This window comes from Emys orbicularis, chromosome 1, assembly GCF_028017835.1.
Source record: "Emys orbicularis isolate rEmyOrb1 chromosome 1, rEmyOrb1.hap1, whole genome shotgun sequence".
NCBI classification, from domain to species: Eukaryota; Metazoa; Chordata; order Testudines; family Emydidae; genus Emys; species Emys orbicularis.
Window position 1 is genome coordinate 226,719,341 of NC_088683.1, and position 27,941 is coordinate 226,747,281.

The 27,941-nt window shown below is 45.6% G+C and overlaps 1 pseudogene; it reads left to right on the forward strand.

The window, feature by feature from the left end:
• The first annotated feature begins 16,546 nt into the window (after positions 1–16,546).
• On the forward strand, positions 16,547–17,286 carry LOC135895235 (uncharacterized; annotated as a pseudogene).
• Positions 17,287–27,941: the final 10,655 nt, after the last annotated feature.

Here is a 27,941-nt window from a genome sequence, read left to right on the forward strand (position 1 = left end):
CAAAAATAGCAAAAACAGAGCACGCAAAAAAAAAATCGCAACCCCACAACCAAAAGCAAATACCAAGCCCTACCTTCTGGTTTACTTTAAGTTTTATACCTTTCCAGTCCATGGAAAGCTAAGCAATCTGTCACAACAGTGCATTCCCATGTTTTCCTGCAGTTATGCTACTCAAAGCAAACTTTGAGCTTAAGAATGCCACAGTCATGATGCAGCCTCAGGATATGCCAACAAGAGTCCAGTTCTCCAAACTAAGTTCTCTTTTGCATCAAGTCCTCTTTAGCATGACTTTAGGCCTTGTTTTAGAGTCCAAGAATAACCATTCTTTATTCTACACGTCTTAAACTTCATCCAGCTTCTTTCCTTTGGAGAAGCCAGGTCTATCAGTCTAATTGTGACAACAGACAGTTGAGGGTGAACTGAATGAATGAGATATTGAGGCTGGCATATTTGGCAGAGTGATGCAGTAACAGAGGAGTACTTTATGCAAAAGGTGGTGAGAAATCCACTTTTCAAGCACACAATCTCTCTCTCTTTCTCATACACAAATTTCTGTATATATAGATATATCAGATACTTGAGGAATGGCATATTTTCTACACTTTCAATCGTTTACACTGCTCCACTTGACTTACACATTTATATCTATTATTTCCCAGAGGATTCTGGCTCAAGTTCATGGTTGAGTTTGCCCAAACTGAAAGTGAACTTCCCCTGGCTCTCCCAGCCCTAAAGTTTAATGCTCTTCATTCCTGACTAGCTCATCAGTTTAAGTGAAACAGTTTCTGCTCCTTCAAACTACATCCTTTTAGCACCTGCCTATTTACACGTCCTTCTAGACTTTCCAAATGATTTAAAGCAATTCAGATATTTAAATGGTTAGGAGCGTCACTTCATTAATTCACAATTACACATCAGAGGTTTCTGAAATTGTTTCGGTAACTATTATAAGCATAGTTTTAAAAATGGATGCCTTTGTCGAATTATATCCTGCTCTGTCATAGACAACAGCACGATAAAGTCTTTTGCCTCCTCTCAAGGCGAATTTATAATAAAGCTAATTTCACAGGAAGTTACATATCTCTTGTGCTGTCTAGGGGACAACAACACAACTGCAAGTAACTCCCTGCTTCAGTTTGTTTACAACTCCAAGAGTCCTTTCAGATTTGCTCACAGAGTCAAGAATTTTGCTGCATCCCCTCTCCTCTTTTCTTACTCCTGCTCATTCTTGCCTTCTTGCCTGGCTGGTGAGAGAGCTACTGAGCAAAATCCTTGTCCTCCTATAACTTTCCCTCCCCGCAGTCAGGTGACGTCCCTGGCCACCCTCAAACCCCTATCAGGTGATCGGAGTTCCCACCAGGTGATTTGTTCCTTCGTTTCCAACCTAGCTAGGAGAATGCGTTTCCCCAGGCAATAGCCCATTGTTTGTCCAACCATGCTTCCGCTTGAATGGAAAGTCATCAAGGTTTAATGATCCTCCATTATTAGGTCTTGGCTTGGTGCAAGCGTTTTTCCTGGCATAACATGAGCTCAATACGGAGGCCACAGAGCCAACGTGAAGGCACAGGATCATTTTACTATTAAACAATGTGGTGTTTGCAGATTGATACAGATGCATGCAGACATCTACTAATCTGTCAAACCACTGAAGTCAATGGAAAGACTCCCGTTGATTTGAAACAGGCCTTGGATCAAGCCCTTCATGGGCAGGGTGGAGAAGGATGATAATATCTGCACTATTTTACACTTCTATAGTAGCTTCCATCAGAGGATCTCAAGGTGATTTACAAACATTTGTCCTTACAATTTGCCACTGTGAGGTAGGCAATTGCCCTCATTTTACAGATGAGGAAACTGAGATATAGTAAAGATGCGGTCAAAACTTTCAAATGTAGGTGCCTAAAGTTAGGTATCCAAATCTAACTGTCCTGATTTTTCAGTGGTGTTGAGTGAGCATGCACAGCTTCCATTGACTATAATCAGCATTTTTGAGAATTACGTTACTTAATATTTAAGGTTCCTTAATAAAGAGCCTAACTTTAGGCACTCAGGCCAAAATTTTCCAACTCAAGTGACATGCCAAGATTGCATAAATTCCATGGCAAAGCAAGGAGTGCTCTGTCCTGTGCTGTAACTACTGGACCATCCTGCCCCTAGACTAGACTTCTGCAACTGTGGATTGAAGAGGATAAGCAGGAAGGAGAATGGGGGCAAAATAAATGAGGGCCTGAAGGAAGAAAATGTAATATGGAAAGTTCTCTCTGGAAAAGGGCAGCAGCAGCAGCAACCTTTCTGAGGTTCATTATGCAAAAACTATTGGGGCAATAATACAATTATTGGTATCATGATTGCTTCTGCTACTGCCATTAAATTGTCACATGTTCAATACTTCTCAGTGCTGCGTCTAGAGTTCTTTTGTTGTTTCTGGCTACTGTGAGACCCTATCTTTGCATTTTTGAACATGTCACAATGATCATTTTGATGAGGCCATCAATTTGAGAAGCAGTATCTATAATGAAGGTAAAGTGGTGATATAAAACATCCATCTGGTTTTTAAAATCCTCCACCTGCCAGGCTTTAAAACATCAGTTGTTGCAATTAAAGTACAAAATAGTCATCTGCTATTATAAAGGCCAGGTCAGGATGTGCCACCTGTTTAAATGGCACTGATACATAGTACTGGCTAGCTGACAGCACAGGGGAGGGAAGAAAGAGACAGATATTGCTGTGTTTTTGAAACTTCTTTTTGCATTAATTCCAAATTCATTTTGCACTCACTTCAGCTGTTCTTCCCCAATTCCCTGTATATGATTAAAGTAACCAGAGTCTGGCTGAAAAACTGATAATATTCACAGACAAAGACATTAATGTTTGAATCGGGAAACCTGACGGATTAAGCAAAAGCTACACAATTAAATGTTAAGGTTAACACTCAGTTCTTAACTCATAAAGGCAAGAAAGGAACCACGGGGTTCTACAGTTGCCAGGATCTAGTGTTTTAACACATCATGCAAATGGTGCAGAGGCACTGGAAATAGCTCATTTTTATCCATTGAGCTCAAATCATTAATCACTGCTTGTGTCGATTATGCATGCTGTATGTTTGATATTAGCATGAGTACCGAAGAGCTTAAATGGCAATTACTGTCAGATGAAAACCATGTATCCCAGATGGTAGGGAGCATTTCTTTTTCAATGGTAGAGCGCACACATAAATTTCTGCAACATGTAGTTTGTCACGTTTATGGCTTTCATACGAGTATTAAAAGGCCAGAGCAAAAAGGCACACAGACAATATTGGGCTGTGCACCAATCAGCTAATTGGTCTAGTCATTTGTCTTTGAAATATTATTTGTCGCTTGATGTCAGGCTCTTCCAGAATATGAAGACCATACCATAGTGTGCTATAAAAAAAAATACAGTACTCTAGAGACATTTAATAGAACCTGAGAAATTAGCGATGAGCAAGACCTATTACCTCATCCTGTTCACCTCCCTATCAGTGAAAGATTGCTCCATACATTATTTATTTTAGATTACTGTCCAGTCTAGTTCAATATATCTTAAACAACAGGCTTTTGGAAAATGATTGCCTAGACAAATAGATCTCTTTGTTAGAAAGTTTTCCCTGATATTTAGTCTAAATTTTCCTTTTCTTAATATAATACTGTCACTCCTAGCTATACCTCTATGTACTATCCAAAATAATGACTTTCCCTCTTTGGTGTTTATACCTTTCGGGTATTTGTACACCCTCACAATGCTTCTCTTCCACTATGCACCACCCCCACCACCCAGCAAATACATACCTTACTTTTCTTTCATTTAGTATATATTTAGCCTTTTTAATCTCTTCATAATTTAATCTGTCCATCTCCCTGGTCATTTTAGTTGTTCTTCCCTGTAATCCCTCTAATTTATATATCTTTCTGGCAATGAAGTGCCCAAAACTGAATTCAGTACTCCAGATGCAGTTTCCCCAGAGCTGTATAGACCGTGAATTCCACCTTGGCCCTGGATGCATCATCGGATGCAGCACAGAATTGATTGGCCCTGTCTACTGCTGTCTCACATTTGAAACTCATGTCTATTATGCTTATGTACACCTTGAGGTATCTTTCATTCTCAGTGCTTTCTAGGACCAAGATTTTTAAAAATAGCCTAAATTTAGCCTCCTAAATCCATATTTAGATTCTTGCATAAATGATCTAATTTTCCAAAACTATGAGCTCCTGTTAAAGTCAGAGCTCAGCCCATTAAGTTTACCATGTTCCTTTCATCCCTAATATTTAAAAAAGAAAAAAAACACCACTATTGCCTGTGAGTCTTTTGCCATCTGGGAGCCTAATTCTCCACTACCTTGCACCTTGTAGCAATTTAGCACTGTGCAAAAGGAGTGCAAAAGGCTACCATTTGTGTCAGAGTAGGCGGCTCAAGACACCATCAACCTACCAGAGCTTATCTTTATAATGGGACTCTCATGTGAGGTACACAAGAGGGTGGGAGATCTGCATTTGAGCGTGGCTACAAAAAAGTCACAGCAGGAGCAGGAACAGGGTATCTTGTTGCCTCATGCTGAACCTAATGGAAACCTTTATCTTTTATTTTATCTCATGGAATATGACAAGGCTGTTCACTTTTGCCATTACTTTTTATATTGGCCCTAGCAGCAGAGCTACTCTAAGCAAAACTGAGGTAAAATTATAAAAAATGGTCAAATAGCACATGCTTGCGAGTGACGCCATATTACATTGTGCTAAGTTTTCTAATCTGTCATTTAGTCAACAGAATACCTCAATTTCAAAAGTATAATTGTCACGCTGTCTAGAGTGGCTCACGACTGTGAGTGCGTACCTCCAGGCACACTGTCAAAAGCAGGGAAAACACCCCAAACTGGTGGTGTGTTCTATAATTAGATTTCACCAAGCCAGTAACAAATACGAACTCCTGGATCACGATAGCAGTCTTACCATGGAGTCACAGACAGTTCCATTAGACCAGTGGTGGGCAACCTGAGGCCCATCAGGGTAATCCACTGGTGGGCCGCAGGACAGTTTGTTTACATTGACTGTCTGCAGGCACGGCCACCCGCAGCTCCCAGTGGCCGCAGTTTGCCGTTCTCAGCCAATGGGAGCTGCGGGAAAGAGGCGTGGGCCACAGGGACATGCTGACTGCCACTTCCCACAGCTCCCATTGGCCAGGAATGGCGAACCGCGGCCACTGGGAGCTGCGGGCAGCCGTGCCTGCGGACAGTCAATGTAAACAGTCTCGCAGCCCACCAGCAGATTACCTTGACAGGCCTCGTGCAGCCCGCAGGGCGTAGGTTGCCCATCCCTGCCTTAGACTCTCCAGCCTATCTTGCCACCCACACAAACTGAATTTAGTGATAAATGGTCACTTCCATCAAAAATCACATGACAAGCAGGTCCCAAGAGACAAGTCGCTTACCCCAGATCAACTGGTACTCAGGATCTTACACCTGTAGCCAATCTGTAATAAACTAGCTAAAGGTTTATTACTAGGAAAAAGGAGTGAGTTATTTATAGGTTAAAGCAAGCAAACCTATACACTCAAATGAGTTACCATCTAAATCCTAAAGAGTGACAGAGTTGTGGTGATTTGTCAATTCAAAGGGTCTTTCGGGGCAGACCTAGGAGGCAGACCTGGGGAATCTCTGGCTTCACTTTTGAGTCTCTGGCTCTTCAGAGTTCAAACAGCCAAAAAGATGGAAAATTTTCCTGTGTCTTTGTTTTCTTTCCTTCATTCAGTTTACAAGTCCACAGGAGGAGCTTCCTTGCATGTAGCATTTCCCAGGTGCAATAAGGCTATTAACCAATCCTTTGTATTGCTGTGTTCCTTGATGGCCCATCTGATTTTGATAGTCCTTCTGGATGGGCGGGGGGCGGGGCGAATAATTCCCAGGTCTGAGTTCACAAGTTCAGAGCAAACATTTTCAAAGTTGTAAAGTAAAACTTACGAATTTTCTTATAGCACAGAATACAGACATAATAAGTGAGATTAATGCATGTAACAACTTACAAGCATTTCATAGACTCTAAATACTAAATATATTCTTATAAGACTAATGCCTATTTTGAGCAAAACTAACATACAGGTGAACTGGTCTGGTCCCTACCTATAAGTTTGTCAGTTCTTAGCTAATGCCTGCAGTGTGGGCAAGAGCTGACATCTGCCCTGCTAGCATCACAATCCCTCCTTCAATGACTGCTACTCAGGCAGTGCATCTAACTTCTTATGTGACTCAGGCTCCTAAGAGCAATGATTGTGTTCAGAATTTTATCACATCACGCAGTAACAGATGTCTGCCTTATTGTAGTGGAGGAGCCTATAAAACAATGCTTGAAACCTGAAATAACTGGCTCAGAGGCATCCTGCTTTGCCTTTGGTAGTATGAAACATCCACCTGACAATCACCCAGGGGAGATGTTGGAATCAGAAAACCATCAGTTAAATAAACCCAATCCATGACTTGCTCATCATTCCCTTTTGAACAGTCCATGTTTATGAACTGTTCAGATTATTAAACTGGGCACACTGGCAATCAAAAGCCTTAATACAGAGAGGGTTTATAACAAGCTGATTAGTCTGGGAACCTTTTCAGGGTAATTATGCGATATGCACAAAACCTTCAGGATTATCAGAGGGGAAGTACAATAAAATGAGGTTATCTTTGTCTAACATACTTTTGCTGATTTCCTCAGTGACTTCACTACTTTCTAAAATCACGATTGCCTCATACGAGACACCTAAAACTTGTAGTATAGTATTTTTCCAAAATCTAGTTTAAACCATTTAAAAAGTAAATGGGAAGTGGTCAATATTTTCTGTTAAACCACGGAAAAGACGACCAATATTCCCTTGGGAATCCTTCAGGTAGCAAACTCAGATTAGTACAGTTTTCAACACTATGGGTAAAACCCTGGCTGTGTTGACAGCAATGGCAAAGCTCCCATTGACTTCAATAGAGCCAGCCTTTCACACCTCTGTTTTTATTTATAGCCAAGTTATTAAAAAGAGTATGGACTGAAGTTCTCAGATACTTCTGAGATGGGGTCCATAAAAGATCCTAGACAGGTAGACAAATAAGTGTAGTAATCAATTGTAACAGTGAAAATATCTTAAAGTCATATCTGACGACTCTGTCTTTGTAGAGGCTAACTGGTGATATGATAAATGCTTTGGGGTTTATAGTACCTCCTTCTCCAAGATGTGTTTTATTACCCAAGTTATGGGGAAAAAATTCTCAAAGGAATGGATTGTTGGAGTGGATAAGGCTCAAAAGGAATAGACTGCTGTTGCTGAAGTGTGTTTAATAAGCACATTCTGATTGGAAAATGGCAGAATCCTTTACCACCAGCTTCTCAGAATTGGTTTTCAGGCATGAATGAAATTGTTTCATTCAGAAAGTTATTCATATGCTCTTCTTAAATCTATGGAAGTATGATAATTGAATAATGGCTACATGATTTAGCCACTAAAGCCCTCATCCAATGAAGCACCTCAGCCCGTGCATAACTTTAAATGTTTTAGTAGTCCCTTTGACTATACACAATCTATCAGAAAAAGTATGAGATGTGGGTAGCCAGTTTAAGTCCTATCCAAAAATTGTATTGCTTATCTTTACCAGGTTTTGGGAGACTGATGGCTTTTAAGATGCGCCATTTTTTTGGCAGTCTTCCATCATTGGTGACCCTTGTGAAGAATTGAGCTAACCAAGAATGAGAGCGTTGGCCGAGATGTTTCAGGAACTCTGGAAGGATGTTGTCATAGCCGGCAGTGGTGCCAGATTTGATGTTATACGGCACTCTGTCCAGCTCTGGAATTGTGAAAGGCTCAGGGCAAGCTCTGAATTTGTGCAGCCTGTGGAAGACCCTCCACTTGCTCTGGACTCAACTCTTCACTTCTTTTTCCAGAAGTATCTTTCCCATGCGAAGCAGGTGAACAGGCTACTTGGTTAGCACTCACAGATGATTGGCTTGGTGTTGGTGGTTGCTTGGCTTCTCCAAGGCGACAAAGTAAGCTCCAGCATTTCCAGCTGGAATGAGTAAAGTCCAGGTTCTTGGTCTTTTCCTCCCATCTTGCTCAGCAAGCACAGTTCAAAGCTTCGATTAAGTGGTCGGCCATGTCCAGGTCACCAGCTGACTCATACTCATGCTGCAGGCTACACTCTCTGACATTCTCTGAGCTGGAGAAGACCCTGAGTGATAACGTTGCAAAGCTGGCCAACTACTGCAAGACATGGTGCCTTCAGCATAGCACCAGCAAGACAGTCTCTAGCACATACCATCTCCACCATGCCAATGCTAAGAGGGAATTAAACATCATAATGAATGGCCAGAGACTGAAGCATGAAACATACCCAGTTTACTTAAGCGTGACCCTCAACCGAGCACTGACATACAAAAGCCCCCTGAGCAAGAGAGCAGCGAAGGTCAAGACACGCAACTACCTTCTCAGCACACTGGAAAGTTCCTCATAGGGAGTGGATGCTCCAACCCTAAGTACTTCAGCCCTTCCCATCTCAGACTCAGTAGCAGACTACTGTGTGCCAGTATGGAGTCAATTGGCACACACCAAATGTGTTGACATGCAACTCAACTCAACAAAGCACATCATCCCGGCTGACATCTTCCCTGGCTTCCAGTTCTGAGCCACATTGCTCCCCCTTACAGCAGGAGGGAGATTGCAGCTGGCAAGCTGCTTGAGAAGGTACATGCCAACCCAAGCTTGACCTTGTTCAACAATCTTTTTAGCCCACTGTGGTCGAGGCTGGCATATCAGGATGTGACCACAGAGTCTCTGTGGCAGGTAAACTGGTGCTTAACATCAACCACCAATCAGTTCCTTATCACAGACCCTACTGCTCGCCTGCCCAGCTTCAATCTTCTATGTCATCAGTGGGCCCTTCTTAACCGATTCCGGACTGGACAAGGCTTCTGTGCAGCCAAATAGCACCGTTGGGGTCTTCAAGTCAATTCAAACTGCAAACTGCAGATCCAACAACGATACACGTTGTCAAGGAGTGCCCGCTAACCAAATTCAGCGGTGGGCTCCGAGAAGTCCACTTGGCTATTAAGACCACGCTATTGATTGGCACGGCGAATATGCAAATACTAAATAAATAAACTGTTTATCTGCAACTGGTGTGCTCTTATTTGATTCTGTTTAAATTCCAGCTAGCTCTCTGCAATTCCAATGAAAAATATTCCCAATCTAACAGAGCCACACAAAATACTGGTAGATAACATTTCTCCTTCCAAACGAAATTTCCGGTTAACTTGATTGTTAGAAAAATAGGATAAAACTACCCTGAACTCTGGCAGAGCCTGGCAATTACTCTGTCCCGAAACATGGCCATTGCTAGTAAATAATGTTTTCACCCCTCAGCTCATAGTAACTACTGCATAAATTCAGTTGATTAGGCAATCGCCTGACTCTCTTTGAATGAGATCTGAGTTGTGGTGTAATAGAAAGTACATGATGATCTAGAGAATGTGAAACAGATGTCAGTACAGAATCATTTAGTGGGAAAAGAAGCTGCCACATGGTCATTTACTGACATAAGTAACAGGGGACTCCATAGTGGAAAAGGTGCTTCATTCATAATGTTCCAGACCTGAGACTTTTGAACATGCAGCTGATTCCTCTAAATGGCTCTGACAAAAAGCTGAACATCGTGTTTCTGCTACATTACTCATCTTGGAGCAGAGTAAGTCCAAATAACTTGCACAATCTCTGTATATATTTTCTTGCTGGCTGCATCACACTGTGTCATAGGGTGAAAACTTATTTAATCACCTCCCATTATCTTCCAGTATAGCATTTGCAGCTGACAATGTTCCGTTTCAGAGCTCAGCCGCTCCACATTCTGATCAAAATGACCCAAAACTCCTGGTGTAACAGATTTCTTTAATAATCCATAAGTTCAACAATACTGTAGTTGCACTTGCACAGTGCCAACAATCCCTCTGATCTTCCTGCCCTACTCAAATGAAGTTTTCTTGCACCCTGTTGCTGACAACTTTCCCTCTTTTATAGTGTGCAGTTTTGTTTTGCATTTTTAAACTCCTGCCAAACTTCCCTGACACTTTGTGGCTCCCCACCCACACCCTTGCTCTATGTGGATACATTTCTTTTCACTCCAAGGAGCTTCACTCTCTTATTCCAGGGCCTGGGAGGCTTTGGAAATACACAGACTCCAGCAAAATAGATTGGTTTCGCTGACCAGTTCCTCCTGCAACTAGAAAATTGGATCATTACACTGCAGTTTATTCTCTCTCTCTTTCTAAGCTGCACAATCTTCTTTGGTTCTTTTCTCCCTTATGGCAGTGTCACAGTGGAGTGGTTGTCCCCATTACCCCTGTATAAAGATTCAGCCTTAACTATTGAAAAATACATGAGCTTTAAACCAACAACTCTTCTTTATTATGTGTCACTGCAGAGAAAACAGATCAGAAATGGCTACTGTCATCCTATAACTTTTAAGATGGAGTACTTATTCCCACACAAACGATCAATATGTAATAGAAGTGGCATTGCATTTTTCTTGTTTTCCCTTTTCCCTTAATGTCTATGTCTGAATGAAGTGGTTCTAATACAACTCAACTTGATCATATTTTACAGGAGACCAAGTGACATCTTCTGACTCTGAGATCTTTCTTTGAGAAAAAGCTTCCATTTCCAGTAGGTTTTTTTTTTTATTAAAACATATTTATTGTATAAGCAGTGCATTAAGTTAGTGCTGACAATCTCATCTATCTTTGCTCTGGGTAGAGCACCACGCACCAGAATATCTTAGGGTATGTCTACACTACAAAATTAGGTTGATTTTATAGAAGTCGATTTTTAGAAATCAATTTTATACAGTCGATTGTGTATGTCCACACTAAGCGCATTAAGTCAGCAGAGTGCATCCTCACTACCGTGGCTAGCATCGACTTACGCAGCAGTGCACAGTGAGTAGCTATCCCACAGTTCCCTCAGTCTCCGCCACCCACTGAAATTCTGGGTTAAGCTCCCAATGCCTGATGGGGCAAAAACATTGTCGCGGGTGGTTTTGGGTACATGTCATCAGTCGCCTCTCCCTCCATGAAAGCAACGGCAGACAATTGTTTTGCACCAGACACCAGGGCGATTAGAAGAGCACAGCAAGGCGCGCTGCGCATCAGAGAGGCTTTGAAAACCAGTTTCATGACTGGCCAGGCTTCTGTGTGACAGTTGTGTGTGTTTCTCCTTGATGCAAACCCACCCCCTCTGTTGATTCCCTGTAAGCCAACCACCCTCCCCCTTCGAAATAAAGTAACTATTGTTTTGAAACCATGCATTCTTTCTTTATTAATTAAAAAAAAGAGAGAGCTAACGGTCTAGGTAGCCCGGGTGGGGTGAGCGAGGAGGGAAGGACAAGGCCACATTGCTTATTGTAGACACACTAAAAATCAAACTGTTTGAATGACAGCCTTCTGTTGCTTGGGCCATCCTCTGCAGTGGAGTGGCTGGGTGCCCAGAGCCTCCCCCCCCACGTTCTTGGGTGTCTGGGTGAGCAGTAGGGTAGGCGGTTATACAGTGGATGAAGCAGGAGTCTGTGCTCTTGTTGGCTTTCCTGCAGCTACAACAGACGCTTCATCATGTTTGTTTGCTCCCCCAACAGATGCTTCATCATGTCCATTTGCTCCCCTATTAGCCTCAGCATCGCGTCCTGCCTCTGCTCTTCGCGCTCACTTAATTCTTTCCTGGCCTCTGCCACCGAATGCTTCCATGCATTAAGCTGTGCCCTGTCAGTGTGGGAGGGCTGCATGAGCTCGGAAAACATGTCATTGCAAGTGCGTTTTTTTCGCCTTCTAATCTGCGATAACCTCAGGGATGGAGATGATAGGGGGAGCGTAGAAACATTCTATGCTGTACAATTCTGCGGGGACTGCATGGTCATCTGTGCTGCTGAGTTCGCCATGCTGACCAAACAGGAAATGAAATTCAAAAGTTCCCAGGGCTTTTCCTGTGTACCTGGCTAGTGCATTGGAGTTCAAAGTGCTGTCCAGAGCGGTCACAATGGAGCACTCTGGGATAGCTCCCGGAGGCCAATACTGTTGATTTGTGTCCGCACTACCCTAAATTCGACCCAGCAAAGTCGATTTTAGCGCTATTCCCCTCGCCGGGGAGTTGTACAGAAGTCGATTTTAAGAGCCTTTTAGGTCGACGGAACGGGGTTGCTTTTGTAGACGCATTCATTTTTAAATCGACCTAACGCAGCTAAATTCGACCTAACCCTGTAGTGTAGACCAGGCCTAAGAACCACAATTGTTCAGGATCTAACTGATCACCAGATATGGGGTTGGGAAGGAAGTTTCCTCCAGCTCAGATTGGCAGGGACCTTGGGAGTTTTTCACCTTCCTCTGCAGTATGGGGTGTGGCTTGGCATAGCCGGGCATCTCTCACTTAATCTTAACCTGCCATTGCAGGGAATTAGTGGCCATAGGTGCTGGAACTAGGGGGGCTGTGGGTGCTGCTGCATCTCCTAGCTTGAAGTGGTTTCCATCATATACAGAGTTTACAGTTTGGTTCAACGTCTCTCAGCACTTCCACTATAAAAATTGTTACAGCACCCCTGTTAGTGGTAGCTTGGTCTCTCCCATTCTCTCCCTGTAATACTCCATCTCATTTCCTGTGGACTGAAATGCTTTAGTTCAACTGAAATATTTGGGCTTCATATGAGAGTATCTGGGAGAAAATTAATGTCCAGTTGTGACAGGGTTGGGGGAAACCCCATCCTGTGCGGGGCGAGTGCACCCGCCTTTTTTAGGGAAAAGGCGGGGGGGCGTACGTATCTTACGTCTACATCCCTCCCAGCCTGAGTCCATACACTCGCCCTTTTCAGCAGGGCAGTATGGCCTAGTGACTGGAATCCATAAATTTGCCCTTGTCACTGGCAGTAAGGCCTAGGGGCCAGTGTCCATCAATCCGCCCCTTTTCGCAGGGCAGTAAGGCCCAGAGGCCCAAGTCAATAACTTCGCCCCTTTTTGCAGAGCAGTGAGGCCTAATGGCCAGAGTCAGGAAATCTTCCCCTTCTCTCAGGGCAGTAAGGTCTGGCGGCCAATGCCGGACACAGGGGGAGGGGTTGCGCCCCCCGGCAGGGGGGTCTGGGCCCTCCCTTTCCACCGGACCTCAGCCCAGGGCCCTGGTAGTGGCCGTAGCGAGGGCCACTGAGTCAGCAGGGAAAGGCTCCTACTGAAACACGCTGACTCGAGGCTTCGGCTCACTCACCCGTCTGCCGTTTGAGTCCCCTGGGCTGCTTCCTGTCGTTGTCCCTGCTGCTGTGGTCTGGGCCTCCCTGTTACCTCTAGGTTCTCTGGTCTGCCCTTCCTCTGAACCCTGCGAGGCCTCCGGGGTTGCCTTGACGTCCGCCTGGGCTGCAGCGTCTTCAGCTCCTAAGGTCGCGGACTTCTGCTGAGGCTTGGCTGGAGCAGGCGGCACACATTCTTCCTCTACGGAAGTCAGCCCCAACTGAGCCGAGCTGCTCCCCTTTATACTGGTACACCTCGAGCATGCTCAGTAGGGTGAAGGGGGTTCCTCAGCCCACAATGTGGGGCGAGTGCGCCCTGTTACACACCCTCCCCTTTAAGAGTGGAATGGGCGGGGACTTGGTGTCTTTTTCCTCACCCTCCAGCCGAGAAAAGAAATCAGCCTTGGCGTGCGCCTTTCCTGGGCGGTGCATCACTTGGAAATCATAAGGCTATAGAGATAAGTACCATTGCATTATTCAGGGGTAGGTTTCTTTCATGTGGTGCAACCAGCGCAGGGGTTCATGTTCAGTAACCAGCCAGAATGTGTTTCCTAACAGGTAATACCTTAGAGAGTCTATGGCCCACTTGACAGCTAAGGCCTCTTTCTCTACGGTCAAGTACTAGGTTTCTCTAGGGAACAGTTTGACTCAAGTACAATACAGAATGTTTCTCTCCGGCATCTCCCTGAGACAGTACCACCCTGATTCCTACCTCAGATGCATTGGTCTGCAGAATGAAGAGTTTCTGGAAGTTGGGATGGACCAAGACCGGCTCTCGGGTCATCTGTTCTTTTAAGGTCTGGAAGGCTGTCTCACATTCCCGAGACCACTGGACTTTCTGAGGTTGTGACTTCCTCATTAAGTCAGTCAAGGGGCTGCCAAAGTCACAAAATCTGGTACAAAACACCGGTAATATCCAGCTAGGCAGAGGAATTGCCGTACCTGTCTCTTTGTTTATGGTGTGGGCCTGTCCTGTAGTGCCAACTAAGGGTCGTAGCTCTCCGCCCCCGCCAGTATAACCAAGGTAGGTTACTTTCTTTTGCCCAAAATGACATTTTGTTGGACTGGCTGTGAGTCCCGCCTCCTTCAATGCATGGAGGACCTTAAAGAGATGTTGAAGGTGGTCTTCCCAGCTGGTGCTGTACACAACAATGTCGTCAATGTAGGCAGCCACGTACCATCCATGGGATTGCAATATCTGGTTCATATAGGGTGACCAGACAGCAAATGTGAAAAATCAGGACAGGGGGTGGAGGGTAATAGGAATCTATATAAGAAAAAGTCCCAAAAATTGGGACTGTCCCTATAAAATCGGGACCCCTGGTTACCCTCGATCCATAAGTTGTTGGAAGGTGGCCGCTGCTCCATGTAACCCAAATGGCATGGTCACAAATTGGTATAGGCCAAAGGGGGTTGGAAAGGCCAGCTTCAGGCATGAGGTCGGAGTCAGAGGGATCTGCCAATACCCCTTGGTGAGATCCAGAGTCAACAGGAACTTGGCACCCCCAACCTCTCAAGGAGTTCATCACCCATGGCATTGGGTATGCATCGAATCGAGATATATCGTTCATTTTTCTAAAGTCAATACAAAACCGGATGGAGCCATTTGGTTTCAGAACTAGGACTATCGGGCTTTGCCACTCACTATGGGAGTCTTCTATCACGCCCACATCTAACATGACCTCCAGTTCCTTCCAAATGGCCTCCCACATCTTCTTGGGCAGGGGCCGGTGGGGGTTGCATACCTTCTGTCCTGGTACAGTGGCAATATGACGATTCATGATGGTTGTCCGTCCTGGCTGGGCTGACAAGACCTCTGGGTAAGATTGCAGGAGTCCTTGGAGTTGCTCTCTCTGGGTCGGGTTGAGTCCTATTCCTATCACTACAGGCCCATCCTCAAAGGGTTCATCAGCCAGGGGTCCTAATTCTGGTTTGGGAGGGTAGGGAGTGATCAGTAATGTCTCCCTGCTCCTCCAGGCTTTTAGCAAATTGATGTGGTACGTACATGTCTCAAGGCACCGGCCTGGTAGCCTAATCTCATAATCAATTGGCCTGATCCGCCGCGTGACTTCAAAGGGGCCTTGCCACTTAGCCAATAGTTTGGATTCAGTTGAGGCCGCAGGGACATGCTGGACGCCATTTCCCGCAGCTCCCATTGGCCAGGAACAGCGAACCGTGGCCACTGGGAGCTGCGGAGGGGCGTGCCTGCAGATGTTCAACCTAAACAAAATCTCTCGCATCCCACCAGCGGATTACCCTGATGGGCCATGTTTCAAAGGTTGCTGATCCCTGCTGTAGGCAATGCTATACTATACTTGCAGCCTTTCAACCCTGACATGCAATTATATATCAAGGCTATATTACCTTCTTCTTAGTCTATTGTGAAACAGAACACGGCTGCTGTCCTTCCTCCCACTGTGAAAAGTCTGTTGGGATGCATCGGTTTAAAGGAAGCCAGCTGGAATGGACAATCATAAGGCATTTTTAGTAATTAAGTAGGATTAGAAAGTTTTTCATATTTTGGGAGACTGCGTCTGGCTTTATGTTAGAATGCAGACACCACATATGTAACCAGGCAGGAGAGATTTTCTGGCATTTGCAAGTACAACCTTTGGCAGCTGTTATACATTCACAGTTCAATTCCCTGCGTAAGTGTGTTAATTAAATATATCTGGGTATCATTGTTGACTGAGTCAACAAGTCATTGTTCTTTACGTTTTACAGTAGCATCCATGAATGAAGAATGCACAGCTAAATGAAGGCATCATGACCCTGGGGTCTCAACCCAGGGCTGCAGAGTCTATAGAAGCAGCCACACTCAAATTCTTCATCTACTAGCCTGCTGATGCTTGCTTACCTGGGACCCACAAAGCCCAGCCAGAATTTGAGGCTCTGCCCCTGAAGTCCTATTGGTGGAGTCCTGGAGCACCTGATTGGCCCACTGCCCTACGTAAGCCAGCAGCAGGAGTAAGAAGCTATGTGAACAACTGGTCTCTATCCTGTTCTGGATTGTGTGCCTCATGCTCCTGCTCCCCTAGCTTGATTTCCTAGTATCCTGACCTGGAGTGACTCCTGGCATCTGATTTGAGGTTCTGCTCTCCAGTTTGTCCCTTGATTCTGACCCAGTTGACTCCTGTCTTGCAACCATGGACTCTGGCTCTGACTAATAGGTCTGTCCACCCACCTCCCAGCCGTAATAATTTGTTCTGACCAAAATTACCCTGAGGGGCTGAGCCTGCCCGAAGACGAATGAACCCAGATGCATCACTGCAGCCACTAGAAGCACTGGACTCACCCAAAGAGGCCCTCTGCCTCCAAGCAGATAATGAAGTACTGCAGGCCCAAGTTGCTCAGTTTACCTCAGACAACCAGCAACTGCAGGAGCAAGTGAGGCAGCTCAGCACTGAGAATACTACACTATGAATACAGCATGCAGTGCCTTGGCCTGAACAGAGCAGTAACCAGGACCCGCAATACCCTGACCCCAACCGTTTGACAGGAACCACCGCAGGTTCTGGGGTTTCATGAACCAATGCTGCCTTCTGTTTTTGATGCATTCCCAAATGTATGCGTCTGACCAGGCCAAAGTGACCCTGGTAATCAGCCTGCTCACAGGAGATGCATTAGACTGAGCCTCCACGTTTCTAGAAGGCCATATCTGGGAGTGGGAAATATTTCTCCAATTGATGTTAACCATCTTCAATGACTTGTGCTGAGCATGAATGGCCGAGACCACCCTGAAGGGACTCCGGCAGGGGCAAGGCACAGTGGCCTCCTATGCAGTGCACTTTCGCCACCTCACAGCAGATACAGAGTGGAACAAAGCAGCACAGCTGTACCAGTTCCGATGGGGCTTATGGGAAATCAAAGACAAACTGGCCCACATAGAGACGCCAACGGGACTAGGCAATCTTGTGGACCTCACCATCTGCATAGATAATCAGCTGCAAGAACAAAGAGAGGAGAAAGGAAGTTGCCTGAAGCCATGACCCCAGCTTCTGTATTACCTGCTGAACCTATGCAAGTCAATCTGGCTCGTCAGTGACTGACACCTGAAGAAAAGAAACAATGCTATTAGTGCCACTTGTGCTTCTACTGTGGTGAACCTGGCCATGGCATCTCGACCTGCCCAGTACTAAAGCTTAAGAGCTCAGGGAAACAAGCTGACCGAGGCCCGTGGGGGGAACCAGCCTGGACCTTGAAAGAAGATAATTTCCCCATACTCTAGTCCTCACTGAGACGCACCCTCAGCCCTATCCCTGGGCTTCTCATTTACAGGTGTCTATGCAGCTGCTCATCCCAGGGGACCCCAAACAGATTCCCCACCAATGGGCCCTCGTCAATTCAGGAGCAATGGACAATTTAATTGATGCAGCTATAGTTTGAGCTGACATCAGAGGATGTAAAACAGGCATGACTTTGGCCCATTATGCCCAAGTATTTTCCATTATGCGAACAGAGTGGAGAGGAAAGTTAAGTAGAACAATAAAAGGTCACATTTAAAAATTAATATACCACATAATGTGCTAAGACAAATGCTACAGGAAGAGGAAGGAGAGAGAGCTGAAATCTTAAAATAGCGTGTTTGACCACACTTCTCTGACATGTTTGCTGTAAACTAAATCTATCTAAAGAAGTCAGCAGCAGCAAAGAGCATCTTCCAGTGGAAATGAGTTTAGCACAGCCCCTGAGGGCTTAGCCAAGAGTAACTTGTCTATTGGCTCATCTTATCGAGAACCTGGCTGTGTGCCCCAAACTTTCCATTTGAGTAATGTGTAGTAATGCATATACAGGCATATTTACTCCCATCTCCATAGGCACTATGGGCCCTGGAGGCAGTGGAACTAGTACAGATCCTCTGGACATGTGAAGGGATAAGATACCAGAACCCAATGAGTACGAATTGCCTGTTCCAAGGGATTCTAATCACCTTCTTATGTACTACTAGAGTGAGTCATCTGCAGTTTTGTGCATGAGAGCTATAATCCAAGCAATGGGAGTTTGCAAAAGGTATTTTAGCAAAATAGCAATAACATTTTTCAAGATAGGAATGCAATGCTAACATCTGCGTGTGCACGCGCGCACACACACACACACAGAAGCACTTCAATTTCTGGAAGCAAAAAAGAGTCACATTCATCAATGCACGAATAATAAAGGGCTTTCCTGTCACAGGGAAGCTAAAGCACATTGCTTTAGAGATTAAATGTTTTGTCTGAAAATCATTTAATAAATTATGTATGCAAAATCATTTGTTACCAAGGTACCAGGCCAGTTCAGACATTTGTTTATATAGTGACATGAGAGGACAGTGATTTATTATTGCAAACTGCACTCTGCCTCCCATGATTTCTTTTATAATCTGAAAAATAGCATGGCCTCAAGGATAAGGAATGCATCTAACACTGCATTAGGGCTTTTCACACAAAGCTGCAGTAAAACGTCATCATGTTTCCTTCAGCATTGGATGGACTCAATTGCTGCCCTGAAGCAAATATAAAATATTTTCCTGTATATTCCCCCCACTTGAGTTTCAAGTCATTTGGATTTAAAAAAAAAAAATCTAAAAACAAGTTGAAAGATGAGAATGAGAAAAAAAATCACTTTCAAGGTATCTCAAAGAAAATGTTTTACCACCTCCACTTAACATATTGCTTGGGGCTCTATAATTTTCATGGTGAACACAATTTAATGGCACCTCATAGTCACATTTTGCAGTTTTAGAGTACAGAGTCTTTTTGAGTTAGAAAGCAGTGAGTTTGGGGCATCAGTCCACATATCATGAGGACCATTGTTAAAATATTAGCCTCATAAGTTAAGAACATACAGAAAAGCATTCCTTGGAAAAACAAAACTTTTCAGCCTCTGTTGCCAGTACAGTATTAATCAATGTAAGCAGAAACCTAATAAGTAATTCTGTAATGCTATTGTAGTTCCATCAGATTTTCTAGCTTTAGCCAAACCAAGGAAGTAGGTACAGTTGGCTTAATTCACACCTGTAGGCACACTATGCATCCTCTTGCTCCCACAGAAGCAGCTGTGGCAGTGGATAAGATGGCAGTAATACCGCCCCTCTTCCTGTTTTGTTTGAGGAAGGCAGCTTTAAAAAGATTCTTGCCACAGCTCTGGAGTATCCTGGCACTGCCTCCTGCCCATTTAGCCCTTCATACTTTTTAGGCTACCTCAGCCAGTTCCAAGGTCCAAGCTGCAGCCAGAGTTGCAGGTGGCTTTTACACTTTATTCCAGGGGTGGGCAAACTTTTTGGTCTGAGGGCCACATTGGGTTTCCGAAATTGTATGGAGGGCCAGTTAGGGGAGGCTGTGCCTTCCCAAACAGCCAGGCGTGGCCCGGCCCCCGACCCCTATCCGACCCCCCCCCCCCGCTTCTCGCCCCCTGACGGCCCCCCTGGGACCCCTGCCCCATCCATCCCTCCCTGTCCCCTGACCGCCCCCGGTCCTCCCGCCCCTGACTGCCCCCCGCCGCCCCATCCAACCCCCTCTTTCCTTCCTGACTGCCCCCCGGGGACTCCTGCCCCCATTCAACCCCCTGTTCCCCGCCCTCTAACCACCCCAACCCCTATCCATACCCCAGCCCCCTGACCACCACCCCGAACTCCCCTGCCCTCTATCCAACCCCCCCTGCTCCCTTCCCCCTTACTGTGCTGCTTGGAGCACCGGTGGCTGGCGGCGCTACAGCCGCGCTGCCCAGAGCACCAGGACAGGCAGCCGCGTTGCCCGGCTGGAGCCAGCCACACCATCACGCAGCTCAGAGCACCGGGTCAGGCCCCGGCTCTGCAGCTGCGCTGCCCGGCAAGAGCTCGCAGCCCCGCCACCCAGAGCACTGCGCCGGTGGTGCAGTGAGCTGAGGCTGTGGGGGATGAGGAACAGCAGGGGAGGGGCCGGGGGCTAGCCTCCCAGGCCAGGAGCTCAGGGGCCGGGCAGGAAGGTCCCACGGGCCGTAGTTTGCCCACCTCTGCTTTATTCCCATTCTGGGAAGACCATCCACCACCAGATTGACTGGGTTTCACCAATGGGAATCAGGCTTATTGTGTGGTAGGTGAAACCATATTATCTTCTGGTGGTGCTCTGGAAAAGGCTGGAGGCTGTAGTGGAAAATCTAATAGACAATTAGGATCCTTCAAATGGCCTCTACTGGTTTCTATGGGAGGATCATCAGCACCGAGAACTAAATTTGCTGTTTTTTCTTTGTTATAAAACCTAGTTTCCATGTAAAATCAGAGAGAAACACTTTGAAACTGTTCAAAGATTTCACCTGTGCAGAGGGAATGGGGAGTAGAGGATTGCACTTATGCACTCTGCACTGGAATTTAAAGGATTTATATATGCAACCTTTACTTTTCCCCCCTCTTTTATCCCTTGCAATTACCATCATGCTACATAAAACCTCTGTCCAATGGAGGAATAAACAGCTTTCTTTGTAGCCATTTAATGTTTGTATATACAGGGCAGCCAGCAGAGGATGTTTTGACACCCAGTTCTTCCAGTATGAGCTACAGAGTCTGCTCCTAGACTCTGATCTTTAGCCTGACTACGTGCCGCATTGCTTTAGGCTATGAAATATTGAACCCGTTTTATTTTATCAATTTTTTTAAGGCTGCTGCCAGGGTTTTGCACTAATTGTCACCAGCTGTAGTTTAATAACTTTATATTTGGATCTGAGTGAACTTGGAAGCGGGGCAGGAGAAAAAACCCAGGGTGAGCAAAGGGAAGCTCAATTACTTTTAAACTTGCTAAGGATTTGGCTACACAGGAGGTGGGGGGAGGGGAGTGTACTTTGCTCTAACTTGGGTTACTGTGCATTGAAAACCAGCCTGTGTACACCCAGCACCAACCACAAACCTTAAAGTGTTCTAACTGCCCATTTGCTGTGCAGTCACTGTTTCAGGTAGTAAGTTTGCTGGGAATTGAGTTAGTACGTCATTAGTGTGCATGCAATGCTGCCCGGCTCTACTTTGGCAGTCATCCAGCAGCTATCCCTCACTGCCTCACAGCCAGCTTTGACCAGTTTGTCTGTTTACCTAAGGGCCCTCATCTGTTCTGGGGTCAAGTTGACCAGCTGACCCTTCCCCTGTTTATACGGTGATGAGGGGCAGGATCTGTCCCTTTACTCCTGGATTTGCACAGATGAGCATTACAGCGCTATTATTCCACAGCAATACACCAGGCCTCATGCAGCCACTTGAACCCGTGCAGAGAGCCTTCATCTCCTCTCCCACTGGGGACAAGTGACAGCCCAGCAAGCTCTTGCGGCCAGCCACCACAATAAATAACTGAGGACATCACTAAGTAGATGGCCACAAAGGGGCACAGCCAGGAAGCTGCTCATTCGGCATCAAGAGCAAATAGCTCATGAAATATAGAGGGAGGCCAAGGAGAGTAAAAACACCTCTGGCAGTGCCCCATGACCTGTCCATTTCATGAGGAGCTGGACAAAAAATTTTCCAGGCACACTACTACAGAGCCCAACACCCTTGTGTACAGTGGTCCCACTGTCACCACTGAGGAGACTGTGCCACCCCCTCCCAAAATGACTAGGATTCATTGGGGGAGGACAACAGTAACCACAATGAAGATAGCTCCCTAAACAGCCAGGATCTCTTTGGAACTTAAAACTCTGAGGGTGGCCATATAGGAAAGTGGCCCGATTCCCAGCCTGGGACACAGGTTGAAGATCCTCTCCAGGGGAGCCCAGCACATAAGTATCTTTACAGTTTACTGTCATTATGCTTTACTGCTGTGGTCAATTCTGTTTCAGCTGCCCGATGCCACTGAAGGGCCGCCCAGAGGAATCAGGGAGCTGGGGGAGCGGACACGGCGTCACCCGCTGTGGCGCTTGTACTCACCGGGCGGCGCACCGAGTCTTCGGCGACATTTCGGTGGCGGGTCCTTCACTCACTCCGGGTCTTTGATGGCACTGAAGGACCCGCCGCCAAAGTGCCGCCGAAGACCCGGAGCAAATGCAGGGCCTGCTGCCGAAGTGCCGCCAAAGACCCGGAGCACCACCGGGTGAGTAAAAATCCCAGGGGCAAATTGCCCCACTTGCCCCCCCCTCTGGGCGGCCCTGTGCCACTGCCATTTTGGGTGGATGTGAGCTAGGAGTCTTTGAGTTTCTAGCCCCACCTCCCTCATCCCACACTGTCCTCCCCTTCCTTCCTTCCCCCCACCCTCCTCACATACACAGTTTTCAAAGTGGCAGACGGGTTCAGTTCAATTTCTAACTTGTGCCGCTGCCACCAATCATCAATGGTTTAGAAGCCCATGTCATGGAGGGTACATACCCATTTACTTATTGCTTTCTCCCTGCCTGCATATCTCCTCCCCAAAGAATGCCACCCCCCGAGCTCCAGGCTGAAAACAGCTCCCACGTGGTACACCAACAATCTCCCTCTCACCTCAAGCAGCAGGTTCAACTAATGAAACCTTGTAGTTGTGCAAAATTCAAAAGTTCACTGAAATAGTGGTTACCAAAACCAAAGGTCTGGCTAGTTTTCACAGTTTACATGACATATATGTAGAAACAGGAATTGCATACCCGTATCGATAAGGCTAGTGCACCTTCTCTTGTATATAAACCCTTATTCGCATTGCATACATGGTTTCATACAGGAAAATAAGTTTAGGTTAGTTACCCCAACTCACACTAGGGATACGTAGATAGAAGGATTACATTGCTGTACAGCTCTTAAGGCACATGGCTGAGGTATATGACTTTTTGATAGAAAAAGACTGGAACCATTAAAGTTACAAAATCCAATCTATTTTTCTCTGCACTTTCTACTCGTCTGCAGCAGAGATCAAGCAGAATCTAAGGCTGAGAAATTGCTCGATTTTTAGTACGGACATGCAGCGGTACAGCAGCACAATCATTGCCCCCCGCCCTCCACTGGGCTTATGACTCTCTGCCACTCATGCAGCTCTTCTAGGGGCAAATAATCTCAGTGAATAACATCACAGCTTCTTTCTCTGTCTGCTCTTTGCCTGTTTGAATAAGCCCCTTCTCTGTCTCTTAGTCACCCGCCTCAGTGCATCATCATCAAGAGTTTAGACAGCCTATAGGGGACTACTATCCAGCTTGCACAATGCAGCTTGCATTGGCAAGACCTCCAAGGACAGAACCTCTATCAATGGCTGAGCAACTGGCCAATCTGAGGGGGAAGAAATGTTTGGAGTTGTCCTGACAGAACCAAACTAACCTCAAGCTGTGGAGACAGTTTTGCTGACTGACAAGGAGAAAGACAGCGTGGACTTGGCCTAGGAGAGTATTGCCATGACCAGAGACATTGTGGAGAAAGACAGGGACATTCAAAGGTAGTCCTAGAAGCAGCAAATAGACAGAACACTGTGCTGGAGAGTATGCTGCTGCTAGGACAACAGGCAATGCAGTACCCCATTGGGACCCAGCCAAGTTCTGCAGTCCCTGGATAATACAGGTTACTGGGAAACCTGACAGATGTTCCCTGCTGTTGTCCCACAACCAAGCTCTCACAGGCCATTCCCACCCCCAGAAGCCCAGGGCAGTGAGAACAGCATTGCATGGGACTCAAGCACTCCAAAAACAGTTTGTGTAGAAGCAGTTGCTAGATAGCCTCCTCCTCCCAGTCCTTGTCCTCTTCCTTCTCCCGCTGCTGGAGGAACCACTGCTGTTGCTTCATCAGCTGCTCAGTAACTGAAAACTGAAGATGAAGACACCCAGCACTGAGTTCTCAAATAAACCGCCAACATCCCCTGTGTATTAGAAGCTGCCAGCATGGTGATCTGAAGCATTGTTGCATCTATGCTTGCTGACAGCAGTTTGAAAACGGTGCCATCACAGTTCAGGGCAACTGCACCTGTATTTAGAGTTGCCAACTTTGGTTGGACATATTCTTGGAGGTTTCATCAAAAGACATAATCTTTAATTAAAGATTAATCTTTAATTCCTGGAAATGGCAGGACAATCCTGGATGGCTGGCTACCCTACCTGTATTCCCCCTCTATGCAGGGCTGGCTCCTGGCACCAGCTTGCCAAGCAGGTGCTTGGGGCGGCCACTCCGGAGAGGGGCGGCACGTCCAGCTATTCGGCGGCAATTCGGCGGACGGTCCCTCACTCCGGCTGGGAGCAAAGGACCTTCCGCCGAATTGCCGCCACAGATCGCGATCGCGGCTTTTTTTTTTTTTTTTTTTGCGCCGCTTGGGGCGGCCAAAATCCTGGAGCCGGTCCTGCCTCTATGGTCCAGCAACAGCACCCACCCTCAGGTTTCCGAGTCCCCAGCCATCACCTCTTGTGGTCAGAGACACGTGTCTCTCCCTCCTGACCAGGGTTTTTCCAGGCTGCAGAGCTTCCTGCCTACGCTGTGAATTCCCCAGCAACACAGACTGCCTCAGCAGGTCTGCTTTACTTTTCTCCTTAGATATGATAAACAGTGTAATTGCCACATTTAAGTTACCACACTGCTCTTTCTAAGCAAGCAAACTTATGGTAAAAGCATTACAGAGGAAACATTAAAACAATAAAAGAACCTACCTGCATGCTAATAAACTTACCAGCAATCACTCTAACTACACTAAGAGCTCTGGCCAGTGAACAATCCTTCAGACCCCAGCAAGAGGGCCTTCTGTGGTTAAAAGTTCATAACCCCTTTTGTTCAGAACATAGATTGGGCCAAGTCCTTCCCAAGAGGGATTATGACAGGAGGTCCTGACCACATGTTGGATCAGAAAGAAGGCCCTGAGTCAGTAAACTCAGGCTATTTAAGCAAAAGTCTTTTCTTTGTCTGTTGGTCCATGGAGAATCCAGTTTGAACCAGTATATGAGAGCCTTTCTCCAGGGGGTGGAATCTATCTGAAGGTGTTGCAACCTGAGTGAATTTGCCTAATCACAGCCCACTGTTCTTCTTTCCTGGAGGGTTGAGGTCCACTTACCTCATGGAATTACATACTATCCCTGGCCCACATAAGCTTAATTCTGTAAGGTTTGTCCAGGATAATGCCATCAGTTACAGGTGCTACCCCACACATGATGACAGGAACCAGGGGACTGAGGGAGCAGAATCACAGGACTTTTGGCGTTTGACCCCAAGTCCCAGAATTCCACTGGCTTCTACTACGTATCCCACAATGCACATGTAGAAGCATTCCAGCATGTACACAGCTCAGCAGCTAAGCAAAGCACTACAGGATACTCACCAATAATAATGCCTCACACTTACTGCGCACCAAGCCCCTGTCATGGGTATACAATGATGCAGATTGAAAAAGGAAATAGTTGTCCATATCACATGGGTGTCCATGACACTGAGGTTTACGTACTGTCCCCTCAGCCCCATTGTTTTCAACCTAGCCATGGAGCCGCTCATTTGAATGATCTCCAGCGGTCTAGGCGATTTTGACCTGTATGGCAACAGGATGAATATCTTGGCCTATGCAGACGATCTGGTCTTGATTGCAGACAACCCTGAGAGACTCCAAAAAATGCTCAATGTCACCAGCCAAAATTGATCACTTTGGGAAAGCAGGTCTGTCAGGGTTGGTGTGTCTATGCAAATATGGGCTGCTCCTGAAATATTTCCCCCCAGTTCATCACTAGATGTCAGGGGATAGTTCATTCAGACCCTGCTTAAAGTTCTGCTCTTGCTAGCATTACCATATTGAACTCCAGACAGAAAGGAATAGGTTCTTATTCTGCAAATAAGACAGAGTAGCATTTGATTCTGCTGGAAATAGATTACAAAATGGATTAATCAGAAATCAAGGTCTGGGTCCACCGACATAGTTGTTCAGTCAAAGCTATGTCTCCAACATTGTGAAATACAAAATAGTCTTCATCCTTCAGTCACACTTCCTGGATCCAATTCCAAAATATACTGCTTCAGCAGGTGCTGTCTAATTATCCCAAAGATACTGATGAAGTGGGCATTCACCCACGAAAGCTTATGCTCCAATACTTCTGTTAGTCTTAAAGGTGCCACAGGACCCTCTGTTGCTTTTTACAGATTCAGACTAACACGGCTACCCCAAAGATACTGATACTTATATTGTTGGGTACTGTGCGATTCACTGCATCCATTTTTAAATAAGTTCAGAAAACTGACAGCTATAGCTGCAAACATTTTTCATATTTAAAATATTAGCAAGCTCAGACTGCAGAAGTTCACAATACACCTTGTTTTGTAAATACTTTTAAAAGCAATCTGTAAATTTTAGCTTTTATAATAGGCCCTAATAGAAATTGTTCAGAACTATTCCATTTTTCTGACCAAGTAAATCAGTATCTTGGAGACTATCAAATATTTTTGTATTTGTAGTATTTAGGTATCATAGGTTTATGAAAAATGAATTTTGTTCTTCCTGTTTTAAGTTCTATCTTCTAACTCAAAAGATTATATCTTAACTGCAGATACTACTCTACAGCAAGAGGTTTCTGATTTGGTAACAAGGGGCAACTTGATTATCATTAAACAACTACAAGTGAGGATTTTCAGTAAAACTAATGTACACTTTGATGCATAAATGCACACTGGATTGTTCTAGGATACTGCCAAACAGCCCTAAACCCCATATCTCCATCAGGGGAAATAATGCTAAGAGGGAAGAAAGCTAGAATTTCAGGCCATCTTGGATACTTCCACTCATATTACCATAGGGAGACCTACTCATACAAAAACCACATCACTTTTATAATAACAAATAACTTCACAAAACATTGAGAGCAATGTGTGCAACAGCTAATCATGCTTTCATGCTACAAGTATGTTTACGTGTGTTTCTTAAAAAATGCTATCAAATTATCATTATCGGTATCAATATTCAACTAAGGCTAGTGTGCAAGGGAAGAGAAATTTTGGAAATGACAAACTAAATGGGACTGGAAATATTTTTTTACCGCTTCATACGTGGGTCTGCATTTGTCACAAATATGTCTTTTCACACTCTTAAAAGTAAAACTAGTGACCTGACATGAGCATGCTGTTAAACAAGAAAAGCTAGCTGCTTTTTTAAGATAAGGTAATTGTCAGTCTGAGGGTTTAGTGGCTATTGCACCACACTGCACCTGGAAAAGTGCTGGGTCAAGATTTTCACAGTAGTTAGACCCCAGACTCCCAACTTTACTTTGCCCAGGCATAGAATAAAAATGAAGTACTTTCAATCTCTCACCAATGCCTGTTTCAGTACCTCCCCTTCTCCCTATAAAAGCTGCTCTCCCCCTCAGGGCATCACACAATGATGGAGAATTCTGAGGAATACCAGTGCACTATGGCTTGATAGAAGGAAGAGTATGGTGAGGACAGGAGAATTCTACTATATCACTCTATAGTGATCCTCTTTAGAGGCCTGCAGACTACCAGTAATTGACCGTGAATGGGTTGACACCCTCCCCATCCTTTACCAGAGTGCACAGATTTTGAATTAGGGCGTGGCTACACTTGCAGATGTAGAGCGCTTTGAGTTAAACCAGCCTTCTTAGAGCGCAGTAGGGAAAGCGCTGCAATCTGTCCACACTGACAGCTGCAAGCGCACTGGCATGGCCACATTAGCAGCTCTTGCAACGGCCACAGAGAGCAGTGCATTGTGGTAGCTATCCCAGCATGCAAGTGGCTGCAACGTGCTTTTCAAATGAGGGGGGTGGGGTGGAGTGTGACAGGGAG